General features: G+C 38.3%; 1 long non-coding RNA gene across 1 annotated transcript; it reads left to right on the forward strand.

Moving 5' to 3' along the window:
* The first annotated feature begins 321 nt into the window (after window positions 1–321).
* LOC146543629 (uncharacterized) lies at window positions 322–7,245 on the forward strand. The gene is made up of 3 exons (XR_014885547.1): window positions 322–568; window positions 2,088–2,244; window positions 6,526–7,245. It is a non-coding gene; the product is annotated as an uncharacterized LOC146543629 (long non-coding RNA).
* Window positions 7,246–15,329: the final 8,084 nt, after the last annotated feature.

Genomic DNA, 15,329 nt, shown 5'->3' on the forward strand with positions numbered 1-15,329 from the left:
AGCACATTTATATTGATTCCTGTTTACTTTCTGGGGAAGCATAGCAGTAAGTATGGTACCACACGACAGCATTAGCTACATTATCTCCAACTACTTTTAAATACCATCCTTCAGCTTTGCAGGGCTCCAACTAATTGGAAAACCAAAAGAAGGGAATGCTTCACTCATGTGGGCCTGCACTGAGCTGGTCAGCCCTGCCAGCTGCATTCCCAGGAGGTTTCCCACCACGGACAGTGCTGGGGAGGAGGCAGTGCCACCCTCAGCCGTGGGAGCATCGCCTCCTTCCAGCGCTCAGCCAGCACAGCGGTCCCCAGGGTGTTGCTGTAACTTAAACCAGCCTCACTGAGCACAGCTAGCAGCCCCCAGCCTGTGGGAGCCTCTTGCACAGCCGCCTTTGAACACTCTGGCTCCTGGGTTAGGAGCCAAAGCAGGACTGGCCACACACACGGGTGGGAGCACATAGAGGTAAGGGCTGGGCGGCTGCAAGTTTGTTGCTCTTCAAAGAGTATAGCTGTGTACACATAGCAACTTCGTCTGAAGGGCACGGTCTTGCAACATCAACATAAAGGTAAGGCTGTTAAGGGGACAGCTTATAGGAGTGGACAAAAAAAAAAACTCTTTCTTTCCTGCAAATCGGGAACACGTGTTTACTACTTGTTAAAATTGACCTGTATATTAACTCTTTAATGCCTAAGCATTATCACATATGTGGGGGAAGTGGGGGAGGAGGAAAGGACGACAGCTGAAATTTATCGTATGTTTGCATGTGGAAGAATGAGATTGAGAAATACAGATACACAGCTGAAGAGGTGCTGTTTCACAATGCTCTTCCTTGGCACACTTTTCTTCCATTGCATAATTTTACAAATTATGTGGAAATATTCCTACTGCAAATGATCAATACTGATCAGTCAGAAGCAGTTAGAATAAGAAGAAAACCTAATGCACTTAGTGTTTGACAAACAAAGCACTATGTTTACAGACACAAGTCAAAACAGCTCATGGGAAAAGAGAAATTTTAAATCAGGGATTGCATTGTCTCCTTCACTAACTGCATCATTAAAACTACAACATGAAACAAAGCATGGCTTTGTACTTGCTTCTTTAGTTGGATAGCTTTATTTAAATACATTCAGCTGCAGACCCTGATTTTTTCTTAAAATCTTATAGCACACTACTACTGCATTCAAACAGCAGAATTACCAAATCACCAGAACACCAGGTTAGCAAAGACTGTAATCATTTCTACAGGCAGGTTTGGTTTTTGATGTTAAGTTATATATACTGAATCATTCAAAGAAAACATTGAGGCAAAATTCTGGGTGAAATCAACAGCCTGGATTATAGAGCAAGTCCCTTCTAATTGCAGAGTAACTGAATATTACAGGAAGAAACAGACTTTTGTATCTCTAATAATAAATTGCTTTATAGCTCCTGTAAATAAACCACCATTTATAAAATGACAATAAATGCTGCTTGATTTATTTTCTGCCTTACATATACAATTGCACCTATACCAGGTTTAACTCAGAATCATGGTTTAGGCTGAAAGGGATTTTAAAGATCATTCAGTTGTTGCAGGGTTTGTAACCACATAGCTGAAGGTCCCACTTTGCAGGCTGTGCCTGTTCATGCTCCATATTCCTTAGCACACTCAGCAACAGCAACCAGCTGCTTGTTAGAACCTCAAGGACCTCCTGCCTTGCAACCACAGACCTAAAGGACACAGACTCAGGACACGTAGGCAAGTCCTACACTGCTAGGTTTTCCCACTTGTTCCACATCCTGTAGGTAGACGTGACATTTCTCTTTGCTGTGGGCACACAAACCCACCTCACTCAACCCTGGTGAGGGCAGCTGGGTCAGCCCCAGCCCCCCTGGCTGGGCTGAGGGCTGAGCCCTGTTGCACCCAGACACACCAACAGGCACTTCCAGCCCTGACTTTTCCATCTTTAGCAGTGAAAGACAATGTAAACATCCACACTGTTTAGTTGGCAAGGATAAGCATGACTCATGAGCAATCTGCTGGGCTGTGGTTTTCTGCTTGGCAACAGTGCAGCCTAAATGAATTTATGCTGTCCCTCCAGCCCTCCTGTCCAGCCCAGACCTGGTTTGTGTTGCAGCCACAAACAACAGCACCAGCACAACATGGGGACTTCTCCTTCAGCAGCTCACTGCTTGGAAAGATTTCAAGAGTGCTTCTGTCTCATTTTACGCCCTACAGTTCAGCAGCCAAATATAAAGGTAAGCAACATTCAGCATCCGTCCTGAAAAAAATGGACCATTAATACCTAAAATTCCAACCGAGAAGAACCAAGATATATCAACTAAGGGAGTGCTCACCTGGTGATGGAATGTAAAATGTTTGTCCCGGCTACCCCTTGAGATGGGCTTGGTGCTTCATAGTTGGTAAGGCCATGGGTAATATGCAGGATGAAACCCAAATTAACTAACTGCTCAAGACAAAACAGCAGTCTCTGAAATGCCTGAATCTTCATGAGGATATGACAGGAGAAATTTAGAACCAAGTGAAAGATAGCAAGACATATTTGGCTTTTTATTATTATTATTTAAATTTTAACCAAATTAACAGTACAGAGGAGTGACTATAACCTATGGCCATCATTGGCTTTTCCTTGAAAACATCCTAATAGGTCTCAGATTTACTAGCTTGTGTTTAAACTTCTGTTTGCCATAGACATGCACACACACACCAAAAAAAAAAAAAAAAAAAAAAAGTAAAAACGTTGATTTAATTATATTGGCCTGTTCTGGTGATATAAAAACTTCTATGAATGCCCAGAACAATGTGTGAGTGGGGAGCGCATCCCTTGTAAGTGCTGAAGTTAAAATGTTTGTTGGCTTCCAGTTCTGGAGTGATGGTGACTTTTAACTCTAAGCACATGCTCAATTTCTCTGTGGTAAAGGGATGGGATTACTCATATGCTGAATGCTAATTTCTGGATATTGTAGTACAACACGTACAAAAGTGGAAGAGATAACTGTGGCTGTGGAGACTTTCTGATGCTAATTACATGAGTCAGCATTCTGGAATGGTTGCAAATGGCAGGTGATTGTTTACTAAATATGGTCATTACATATAGATATGGCTCTAAATACTGAAAATGAGTCATCTGTCTCCTGCCACTGATTTAACTAAGGTTTATTCTGGTACTGGTCCATAAAACTCTAGCTGTCTGAAATTTTCTCTCAACTCAGAAGTTTTAAGATCAGACATCCAATGAGAATAAATACCTCGATAAGTATTTGTGTTGAAGACACATACTCACAACATGAGCTACATAAACTCATTCTCTAAATAGGAATATTTTAAAAGAGATCAAGTACAGATGTTTAGAAGTAGAATTTAAGGTCTCCCTGGGTGTCCCCAACCGGTGATCACTCTATTATAAGCATAACTCTTCACAGACAGAGCTCAGATTCTGGTTTACTTTCCCAAGTTCGCACCAAGGAAGGTTACTGTTATGCTTCAGCAATTCTTTGCACCCATTACCACACACAAGCCATAAACAGCTGCAATTTCACTGCCCAATCCTTTCTTACACCCTTACAACATTTGTTCTGTTAATGTAGGTTAATTCTGCAAATAACACTTCTGTAAATTGTTCTTGCAAACTGCTACATCATTTATGTAAGGACTTCTGTGAACTTTGAAAAATTAATGCCTTTAATTTTGGTTGATGGCAACATCAGCAGAGCTCTGTAAATTGCACTTTAATGAGATTTTGCTACAGGGGATAATCTGCTACTGACAGAGTAACATCTTGAAAACATCTGTAGACCTATAATTTTTCTATGACGATTAGATCCCACCACAAGAGTCCAAATACAGTGCAGAAATAAAGGGGAAAAAAAAAATGTAAAGTCCTAAATGAATATCCAACCTGTTTTTTTAAAAGAGAAGAGACATGCAATGAAAAGTTTCTTGAGCTGAAAATAAATCAATTTTTCTGACTAATTAACATTTAGCTTTATTTAATTAAGAAAGACTATTACTGTCTTCACTGCTGTGCATCTGTATATAATGAAGCAAACAGCAGTAGGTATAAGATACCACAGAGGGATATGCCCAAGTAAGCCAGCACTATAGGTGCAAAGGAACGTCTATTATTGTTAAATAACTGACATCAGAGCCTCTCTTTAATGTTGTCATAAATAAAAGAAAGATTTTCACAGATGCCTTCACATATGGTTTCTTATTTGTCTCTGATGGAGACTGGGAGTTAGAATAGATGCCAAAATTAAATGATTTAAACAGGCAGCTGCATAACACAAACTACTAAATAACACCTTTTGAACACATTCTATTTATAGTAAAGTTCCAACTTGCAAATGGATGACAAATCTTATTTTGCTTATACCACGGTAGGTCGTTGCTAAAAAACCATCACTTTTACAATACTGTAACTTCAAGGTGCTCTGCAGTCTATTTGGAAGCGCAAAGCACTCAGGATTATCATGGCAAACAGGAGTGGAAAGCTCAGAATCCAAGATTAACTTTAATAGATTAAGTTAATCGTTGAAATATGCAGTACATGATTATCTGTAATAGACCCATCCAGGAGGAACGGCAAAGCCAGGTTGAGAGGGGACTTCAATGCAAACCACTGGAGAATTTTCAGTCTGTCATCCTGCAAGTTCAAGTGAAGTGATGGACATCAGAGAAGGCACTTAATGCTTAGGCGATAATCCATCCCTTACCAGCACTAAGGTATTATATCTTGGGGGTAAAACTTGGCATTAAAAAAAAAAAATGCAGCACATGGCGCAAGAAAAATGCAGGTGGGTAAGTACTGGCTGCATTGCTACACCAGTGTATTCAAACCAGTATAGGCAAGCAGCACACAAGTGCAATAATCACACAGTAAAAAGAATAAAAATAAAAACAAAATAAAAACAAACTAACCCTGTGTTCAGAGCATTGAATTCGAGGGCTTAAGTTTTAAAAGACCTGTAGTATTTCAAGCTACATATTCTTTGATGGTATCGAAAGCGTAAACACTTTCCTTCAGTTGTTTATTCATGCTCATGACAAAGTTGGCAAAAATATGAAATGTGTGGATTATTCAGGAAAGAAATTGGAACTTCCAAGTTCTACAGAAGTCAGAAATCACCGGACACATTAATACTGCCTACTTGCAGCAAAATGGAAGGAAGTATGTAGGGGACAATTCTGATGTGATCTGTCAGCAAAGACATCATGGCCAGAAAGACAAAGATCTAAAGAAGCATCTCTTGAAAAATACATCCAGTGTTTCTACGCATCCTCTCCTACCTGCCATGAACATTAGAGAAGCAGCGTTTAATCCCCATAACAGCAGATATGCAGCCCAAAACACGCATCCCACTTTGCTGCTCGCATAGGCAGCTGATAGAGATGAGGGTATTTGCACCCTCCTCACCACGTTAGCCTTGCTCCACACCAGAGACTTAGACAACTTCTAAGACCACCTACCCTCTTTCCACCATGATAAAGAGAGCAGGATACGAAAAAAGCAGCTTCAGTCTGTTACAGTTCCTACTTCATAGAGGCAACAAAGCAGGAGCTGCACATTTTGTAACAGAAATTTAAAGTGAGAAGAAACACCAGATCTCCCAGATTGAAAACTAGTTATGTGAATTATACTCCCTCTTTACAACTTAGTCTCACAACAGACTGTCAATGCCACATGGTACTCGTCTATTTTGCTTTTACTGACAGTATTTTTACTAGCTAGCAGTATACAGTTGATTCCACTAAGAAGAAACTAGTATTTAGTGCTGACAGTAGTTGCCTATTGCTTGGTACTGTGTAAACAGAAGTAATTAGAACTTTACAACAGTGTTTATAAAACCCTTTAGATAGCCAAAATGCCTTTCATATATTCAAATAAGTAATGTCAACACAATGTGATCCCATTCTCCAGAGAAGAAGCAGGATGACTTTCAATTAAGAATTTCCTAATTCCCTTTGCTTCACTTCTAACAGTTTAAGTCTGCTATAAGTAGCTTCAGGGAAAAACTTTGAAGCAGCATGTGTTTTATTAACTACATTTTGTAGAAATTAATATAATTAAAATAGTGTATTTTATGTAAATGTCAGCTGAATTACAAAAGATACCATGAAGACAGACTCGAGTCTGAAGAAAATGCATTTCTGGCAATCTCAGAGCTTCTACACCTTATTGTAACAGAAGCTCTGAAAAATGCTTGGGGTGGATACGTACATAGCTAGCACTATGAAGCATTTGGAAAAAGACAAAGTTTGAAATATGAAACAGTGAGACACAACAGTGGTCCTTTAAAGCGACTTCTTAAAGTCTTCCCTTACTAATTGGTCTTGATCTGGAGAACCCTTCTTGTTTCTCTCTACTAAAGTGCTAATGCAATGAGTATGAAACAATCTTTCCAGAAAACTTTTCTGTGCTGTACCAGAAGTGATTAAGCTACAGAGAGGAGGGAAGCTTTCGCTGATACCCTTTACAGGAGACTCTTTAAAGCTTATGTGTGCATATTTCCTCCTAGAAATCTGAGAAATTTCTCATCAGACATTAATGTAAACTTGAAGTAATTCTGGACAGTTTTACTTTACACACCAAGTCTGAGCAGCAGAATCAGAAGACAAGACATGTAATGCCACCAAATGAGCTGAAACAGAGTCAAATATGTCTGATCATATGAAGATCTTCAGAAAAACTTTCTGTGCTGTTACTTTTGTGGCATCACTTCCTTTGGATGAGAAAAACTCTGCCTTAAGGAGCCAAGGAACACATAACCACCACTGCCAGAGGGCTCCTGCCTCACTGCTGCTCATAAACCGGAGATCTTGGGAGAGGCTGTTTGGTTTTATGCCATTCAAGGATTCCTTCACACTAGAAAAAACAGCTTTGTGTGTAAGACAGATTTCCTTTGTACCACCCTTTGCGAAGCAAGACAAGCTTTTGAGTGCTGTCCAGTTCACTTTATTTTGCATCATGTCTCATTGACTCAAAGAGAATAATACCAAAATAGTCAACTAAGAGTGACGGATTAGTAAATGTCACTGTAGAGCAAGAAAAATATTTTTTGAATGTATGCACTTTTTACCATAAAATGCACTCTATTAAGTCTGTCACTATGAGTATTCGTAATATTTTCTGTCATTGCTTTGTTACTATTTGCTACAATCCAGTGGGTTACAGAGCTATCAAAGAACGGGAAGTACATGGCAACAGCAAACATCAGGTATTGACTCAAGAGTTTATTCCTTCCTTCCAAAGTGATTTTCAGTTTAAAAATCTAGAGAACCCACTGCCAGGGGGGGAAAGGGGAAAGGGGAAAGGGGAAAGGGGAAAGGGGAAAGGGGAAAGGGGAAAGGGAAAGGGGAAAGGGGAAAGGGGAAAGGAAAGGGAAAGGGGAAGGAAAGGGGAAAGGGGAAAGGGAAAGGGGAAAGGGGAAAGGGGAAAGGGGAAAGGGGAAAGGGGAAAGGGGAAAGGGGAAAGGGGAAAGGGGAAAGGGGAAAGGGGAAAGGGGAAAGGGGAAAGGGGAAAGGGGAAAGGGGAAAGGGGAAAGGGGAAAGGGGAAAGGGAAAGGGGAAAGGGAAAGGGGAAAGGGGAAAGGGGAAAGGGGGGGAAAGGGGAAAGGGGGAAAGGGGAAAGGGGAAAGGGGAAAGGGGAAAGGGGAAAGGGGAAAGGGGAAAGGGGAAAGGGGAAAGGGGAAAGGGGAAAGGGGAAAGGGGAAAGGGGAAAGGGGAAAGGGGAAAAAGGTCAGAAATATCATGAAAGGTCATGAATATCACAAGCAATATTTTGTAAAGATAGGTGTTTAATAAAATGGGTATGATATAAAACAATAAAAATGTTTGAAAAACTGGACAAAAATCACCTTGAATAAAAAAAAAGCCAGTAATTAATCATATTAACTGTTCTATTTCTGAGCATGTCAAGTAATTAAACAATCTAAAGCATCCTAAAGTACAATAAAAATGCAGCATTGTGGTAAAAAAAAAACTAACTAGCATCTCCACACTAGTATTGAAAATAATAAGAACAAATTAAAAGCATCTACAAAGGAGAAAAAGTATTGCTAGAACCCACATGCACCGAAATCTGAAGAAAACTGCATTTTTGAGGCACTTTAGTAAAACTAGAAAATTGAAATTAAATTACCGCAACTGAGGAATAATAGTGTCAATATTAGGCAATATTACAATCTGTCAGTAAAAGCATGAATGTCAAAGAAACGTCATCTAACTTCCCTGAGCCAGAAATTGTGAACTTCAACCACTGGACAGGTACACAATTTATTTTCAAGGACAAATACCAGGATTCAATTGATTGCAGTATTGTACACAACTCAGTGAATGATTGTCTTCACTAACAATAACCTAAGAAGATGAAATTTATACTTCACTGAAGGAAAAAGCCTAGATTTAAAACTCCTAGCTGATTTTGAAGATACTGTTTCAATTAGGCAGGTTGGAATAGCTCACAGGTTTAAATGTAGTTGAAAAATAATTGAACCAAACCAAAATAGCCCCTCTGTACTTCAGACAGCTAGGCCACATACAAATAAAATCAAATATCTTTTCCTGCTCTCTGAATGCTTGTCAAGTGGCTGGGTAAAATTGAGGGAGCTCAGCCTTACCAGGAAAACAGATGCTGCCTCATCTGGTTTGATGCTCATATGGATGTTGAAGTCTAAGGCTAATAGTACAGTTCCAACAGTAGCTCTGACAGAGTTTCAATGAATACATTTGTGATATATTTCATACACTCTGATAGTCTATACACCCTTGTAACTACAAACTTTGATCCTTCCCTGGAAGTACAGGAAACACCTGGATAGTCTAATAAACTCCACTACACAGTTGGCCACTTTGTGCATTGCAACCAAATTGTAACCAGGTCTCAGAAATATGAGATGTGGATCTCCATTTCCTCTGTATCACAGGCATTGATGCAATACTTTCCATGCAAAAGCGAGCCCCTGGGGAGGACGGTGGTGGAAGAAGAGACAAAACAGATGAAAGAGTCAGTAAACCCAAATGTAGTTCTATGTAGTATGTTCCTCTTCAAACAAGAGGATGTTGTCCTTTCCCCTGTATGCCTTCTTTGCTGGCACAGATGTAATATCCGAGCTCTTACTGCTCTCTCAACCACTTTACTCTTCTTTCTTATTCCCATGAATAAATACCATGACTTCCACTTCAAGCTTTCAATCTCAGCCCAGAAATTGTGAGCACAAGATTTTTGCTCACTATGGTCAGTACAGAACAGCTGGCTTTCCTCAGCCCTGCCATATATCACTTCTCTTTTCAGCAACTTGGATGACAGGGCAAGACCAGTACTTCAATTCCTACATTATAGTACTGAAAAAAAAAAAAAAAATTCAAGGTTTAGAAAGAGAACTCAAGTTTGGTCCTTGATTACCAGCATTAAGATATGACTTTATTAACACTGTTTACCATAGACAATTTACACTGGCTTAATATTTTTATACCAATACATTGATTTGGCAGGTCTGTCTCCTCAAAGGCTAACTTACTATTTTATCAGTTATTGCTGGTTTTTGCCAGTTATTGCAGCTTTAACATCTCTGTATTCCTTCCTCTCTCTCTCTTTTCTTTTCTTCCATTTTTATTCATTCAGTCATTTGCATACTGAAATAAACACAACGAGCAGTAATGCAAACTCTCCCTTAGTTCATAATGACATTACTCAGTCCCAGGCAGAAGAGAGAACACCTGGGAAGGAAGATACATCTCATCTTCAACCTTTTTCTTATTTTTTGTGTGTAAAAGAATGAATTGCTCCATTGAGACTCTCCTAATCAGAATATTAATCTGCATTGGTATGTTTGATCAGAGGTTTTCTACCTTCTCTGAAACCACTGAGTAGGAGATTTAGGTGAGCACACACAGCTAATCCTATGGGAAAACGTGTGAAGTTTATCCTTTGTATCATCACCCTCCTTACCTTCCCTGTAGAAATTTGCTACCTTAACAGATAGGTACTCTAACCTTTTTTCAAGAGTATGCCTCATTTTTTAGCTCTTGTCATTCCGACTTTCCTGCCTTCCTTGTCATCCTTATCTACCTCAGAACTGGCATGTTAGCCGTTTGCTAAGTGCAACACACAAGCAGTATGCTGTATATGTAATAACAGATAATGGTCCCTAATATGGTTAAGCTAAGCTTAACCACTCCTAAGCTGCTCATGGTAATGTTGCATCTTGTCAAGGCTTTGCAGTACATTATTTAAAAGTGATGTTACAGATAATGGATGCTCACCACGTGATTATTTCTCTTTCATTTAAGAATGAGCCCTATATATCCTTTTATTCAGGCTTTCAGCATCTAACACAGTCCTTTGGACTTTTCTATTGAATGATGGTTGTATACAGAGGATGTTGGATAGGTCTCAATTTAAGATACATGCTGAGGCACACTTCCAGCCTTCCTTCCTCAAGAATAGATGCACTTTGCTATAACAGCACATCTTCTTCTTACCTTATAGTGTATGAATTGGGTGAGTTGATAGGTACAGATTAAAATTTTGCCTGAATTTCCTCACACGCAGCTATTTTCCTTAGCTTCCCTTTCTCTTGCCTGCACAAGCACTAATTTTTTTTCTTGGTGCTTTTTTAAAACATGCTTTTGTAAGTTCTGTAGCTCTGCCTTATCCAAGCTTCTATCACTCTCTTTCTCCATTACTGTTTGTATTCTTGGTAGAGTAGTCCACATAAATTTATAAAACAAGTTCTAATTTCCAGGAAAGAAATGTCTGTCATGTCCATGAAAAAGTGCAGTTACAGTAGAATAGCTACTAACTGTTCATTAATATTATGAAATATTTTTAATATCAATATCTTTTTCAAGAAGTTTTCCAGCGAATTAAAAACATTTGATGCAGCTGCAAATTCTATTCAAAGTAGCAATCCAAATTCATTTTCTAAAACTCCAGCTCTGTTCTGGAGTGAGTAGATTCAATTTTGCCCAAATGTGGTACCCTGCAGCCACTTCAAAAGAGAGGAATTACATCAATCTTGGATTGTGGGCTGTTGTTTTAAGTGCAGATTGTCATAAAAGTTCTTTGCACTCCTATTCTTTGTTATAGCTTCTCTAATATATTATACTGAATTATGTCTGGTCCCCAGAATTTTATATTTATTTTAGCACAATATTCCAAAGTTCTGTAGGGAATGTGATTTCCTTGGAATTCTTATAAAACTAACAATACCATACTTCAAAATATATGTGATAGAAATAAATTATATTACTACTTCATAGAAAATAGAAAAAGTTATTCAGAGCTTACAAGTAAAAAAAAAAAAAAAAAAATCACTGAAGAAAGAAACTTTCTTGTATTCCTTTTAACTAGGATCCATGTGAAGATATTAAACCAAAAAAACCTTCTCACATTTACTTTTGACTAAACCTCTGCTTTAGCAACTGCGTGTTTTTCAAACCTTTGATTCAGTTCAGTTTATCAGCGCTGGCTGTGCGTCTCAACAGAACCTCCCACTTCAATGTCAGCATTAGCATCTTCTAGGTTGCAACACGTTTGCAATACAGGTGCAAAAGGTAGAGCTAAGCATATTTCACTATTAATGAAAAAACGTGTCTAAATGTATGTGTCATCCTCCCTCAACTGATAACAAGCCACCAATTTAAGGTTTTGGTTCTTGTTTTTCTACTTACTGCTGATTGAATTATGTTTCAAATATATTCTTAAAATACACTTAGAAATATGGTATTTTTCCTTATCAAACTAAGGTATCTCTTCTCTGTTCTTACTACTGCCAAGCGTGTGATTTACACACAGTTTAATTATTCAGATGTTTATTATGTTCTACATAATGAAATTTGGACCCTCATATTTTCTTCCTGCATGCTCAGTGCAGCCTGCAATTATAGCCACAGATATCTGTTTATTTGATGAATTTTGCTTCTTCTGCATAGTTTGATAAATATGGAAATAAGTCAAAACCTACTTTATATACAGTAATTAAAGTGAAAAATCTAGTCATGATGCAAATCCTTAATTGGACTCCAGGAGAGATATGCAGAATTTCTCTTTAATAATATGGGATGACTGGGGACAGAAAAACAAAGCACACTAAAATATGGTTTAGAAGCACAATTAATCACAAAATAGAAAACAACCAATTTAGCATAGCTCATTCAGTGACTCTCAAGGCTCAGGTAATGTTCTTTTAATCATCTGGCTCTAATATTAAGGTTGTGTCATGTGCAGCTGAAATAAAACACAATATATGTGCTGATCTTCAGCGTGAAGCATGTTCTCTGGTGTAATTTGTAAACACAGCCTTTTCACACTAAGACGCTCAGTCTAGTTAATGACGTGTAAGTGAATGATCAAAGCAATGTAAAATGGTTTTTAACTATTATTATTTAATGTATTAATTCATTAGCAGAAAGAAACTCTCTTGCAGTTGGTTGCAGGGAATATGTTTTCATTGGCTATATATAATTAATTTTGTTTTTTCATTTTATTAGGACAAAGTCATTTTGGCTGATGATGTTCCAGAGAAGAATACAGTTGTTAAGTGGTATTAAATTGACGGGTAGTAGCACAGCACAGGCAGGGCTGAGATACAAGTCTCCAGGAAATAAAAGTCCATACAATGAAAGGAAATAAATGTTTTCTTTCCAAGCTCTGAACATACATTGCTCTAATCAACCGAAATTAACCATCGCTGTCACTTAATTTGATTGTAAAAATATTATTCGCCATATAGTTTTGTGTAATACCCCATTAGGGGAATACAATGACACTTCAATCAGAAGGTGTTGGATTTATTGTTCTAGTTTGTTTAAACTACAAACATAATTAGCCTACATTTGCATTTCTCCTAAATAAGAAACACCAGAATGGCACTTTTGTCTTCAAATTAGTTGTAGACATTGAGTAAGAGCCAGAGGTCATCCCCCCACACTGCCGAAATTATCAGAGCAAAGATCTGCTTCAAAACCCACAGCATTTGCCAAGCATTCAGCTTGCCTGACCCAGGCGTGGCTGTGGAGCACACCGAAGGCTCTGTGGCTGTGACATGACCAGGAGGACCACTCTTCTGTTACCCAGATGTGCCCACTGGTAGAGACCATGACTGCAAGCTTCCATGCTGAGAGCAGCTGAAATTAGAGAGGCTTGATGTCCAGTATTCAAAATCACTGTTAAAACTCTAAGTCGGGATCCCAACTGTCTTTGACAGATAAAAGGAGTCCTATGCAATCTAGTTTCAATGTACTCTACTCTTGACCACCCTGAGATGACCTGGCACCTCTTCATGCACCTGCTGTAAAACTTAAAGGCTTCAGAAATTCTTTTCTTTGAAGTGTCCTAATAATAACAGTCTAACCTTTGATGTTTCTTCCTGTACCACATGCTTGAACTCCCGCTAATCTAAAGAGTATAACCTTCAATTGCTACACACAAACTGGTTGCACATCTTGAGAACACAACATAAACCCAATGCAAACGGCAGTAATTATGTTTTTGTATTTAATGACTTCATTTGTATATAGCGCTTTATTTATATAACATCATAAAGCTAAATGCTTAACACAATTGGGCTTTAACCACCCAGGCTGATTAGCACGGAGCAGAATTCACCTTCCACATCCCGAAGATGGAAGAAAAACGCATGCAAAATAAACCTGGTGTGCAAATATGATATTTTAGAAAAGGATCCTTTTCACACCAGAAATCAAAGAGGAATTCTGTTTCCAATGAGTTGAGATCACGTATAGAGTATTTTTATTTAATACATAAAAATTACCGGACCCTGAAGAAGTCAGAGAAAGTTATTTTTAAAAACCATTCCTAGTCTGACTGTTACCTCAGCTTTCTCTAAGTTTTTACAGAGCCCTCTGGGAATGTCTGCACAGTTCTGTTTTATGTTACCTCACAGATTTTTAATATTCAATAGTCTTTATCCTGTGCAAGTGTTTAGATCTATAAAGAATTGTTTCTAGTCTCTATTTTTAACTTGTACATCAGGGATGAATTTTATCCAAGATGTATCATTTAAATAGTTCTGAGGAGGGAGAAAACATATCCTCCACATAGCCCTAGTCCTGCAAAGGCTCATAAGCATGCTGAACTTCCCTTGCCATAAGCCACTCTGCTGAAACCCTGTGCATCTGCAGAATGCTGCTCCAGCATTATTTAAATTCCTGCCTTCCCTGTTAATCACTCTTTTGGGTGGTCATTTCCAGCTGACTATTATTCACCTTATGGTTTTCCAGAACTCCAGGGCATTAAATCAAGAACAACCAAAGAGAAAGATTTAAAGATAACTTTTTTGTTCTTTGAGGAAAGCAAGTTTGGGAAATAAATGATTTAACCAACAAATATAATTCATATCTTCAAGTAGTGTGCTTTGTCCAATTGCTTAAAAGAACTGCAAGATTCTTTTTCTCTGTAACTAATGATAAGCTGGAGATTTACAAAAACACACACTGAAAGGAACAGCAAAAACAGCTCAGTCTGAACTATCTCAGTGCATCTACAAAGAGAGCATGTTCCTCCCCTCAGTTCTCATTTCATTGGATCTTTTGCAACAAATCCATATTGAGCTCTATTTATCTGATCAGGGTTTACTCTATCAGACTCCAACTGCACAATTAGAATCCAAGTTTGTAAATTATTAGGATGAGAGCAGATACAGCTGTACGTACCTAGGAAAGAAGCTAGAACAGAACAATAACCTTAAGTGACTAACAGAAACATACTAAAGCTCTATAATATCAAAAACAGCATGAATAAGGTACATTAAGGATGATTGCTTACTTTAGAACTGCTGAAGGGTTATCAGGTGAAACTTGTCAAGTTTGAAGAAAAATATGGAATTCTTTATACAAAATGCATCATTAAGGTAAGGAACTCCTTACCCTGGAAGACACTGGAACTATCAAAAATCTATATTGATTCAGAAAGCAACTGAAGATTTACATGTAAAAGAAACCTGTCAAAACTAGTGAAATATTACATCTCTATAGCAGGAAACCCCACAAAAAGCTTAAGTCAGAGAAGCATCACAGCAGAGTTGCTTTATGTTCTTCCCTAGGCACACGTCGATGGCCATAGTCAAGTATGGAATATTGCACCAGATAGACCATTATCCTGGCAACTGCAGACACTCATACAATTCGAAGAAAACCTTGCAGCCATGTTACTCATCTCAATATCTTCATCAGTAGAGCCAGAAGTGCAGAATATTGTGAGAATGAGACAAATTTCAAAGAAATGGTGTATTTCTGAACACAGATAAATTCAGCATTGGATTCTCAAAGACAATACCATTATACAGTGAGGGAATCAACC

Source organism: Meleagris gallopavo, chromosome 11 (assembly GCF_905368555.1).
Source record: "Meleagris gallopavo chromosome 11, MGAL_WU_HG_1.1, whole genome shotgun sequence".
In the NCBI taxonomy this organism is placed as follows: Eukaryota; Metazoa; Chordata; class Aves; order Galliformes; family Phasianidae; genus Meleagris; species Meleagris gallopavo.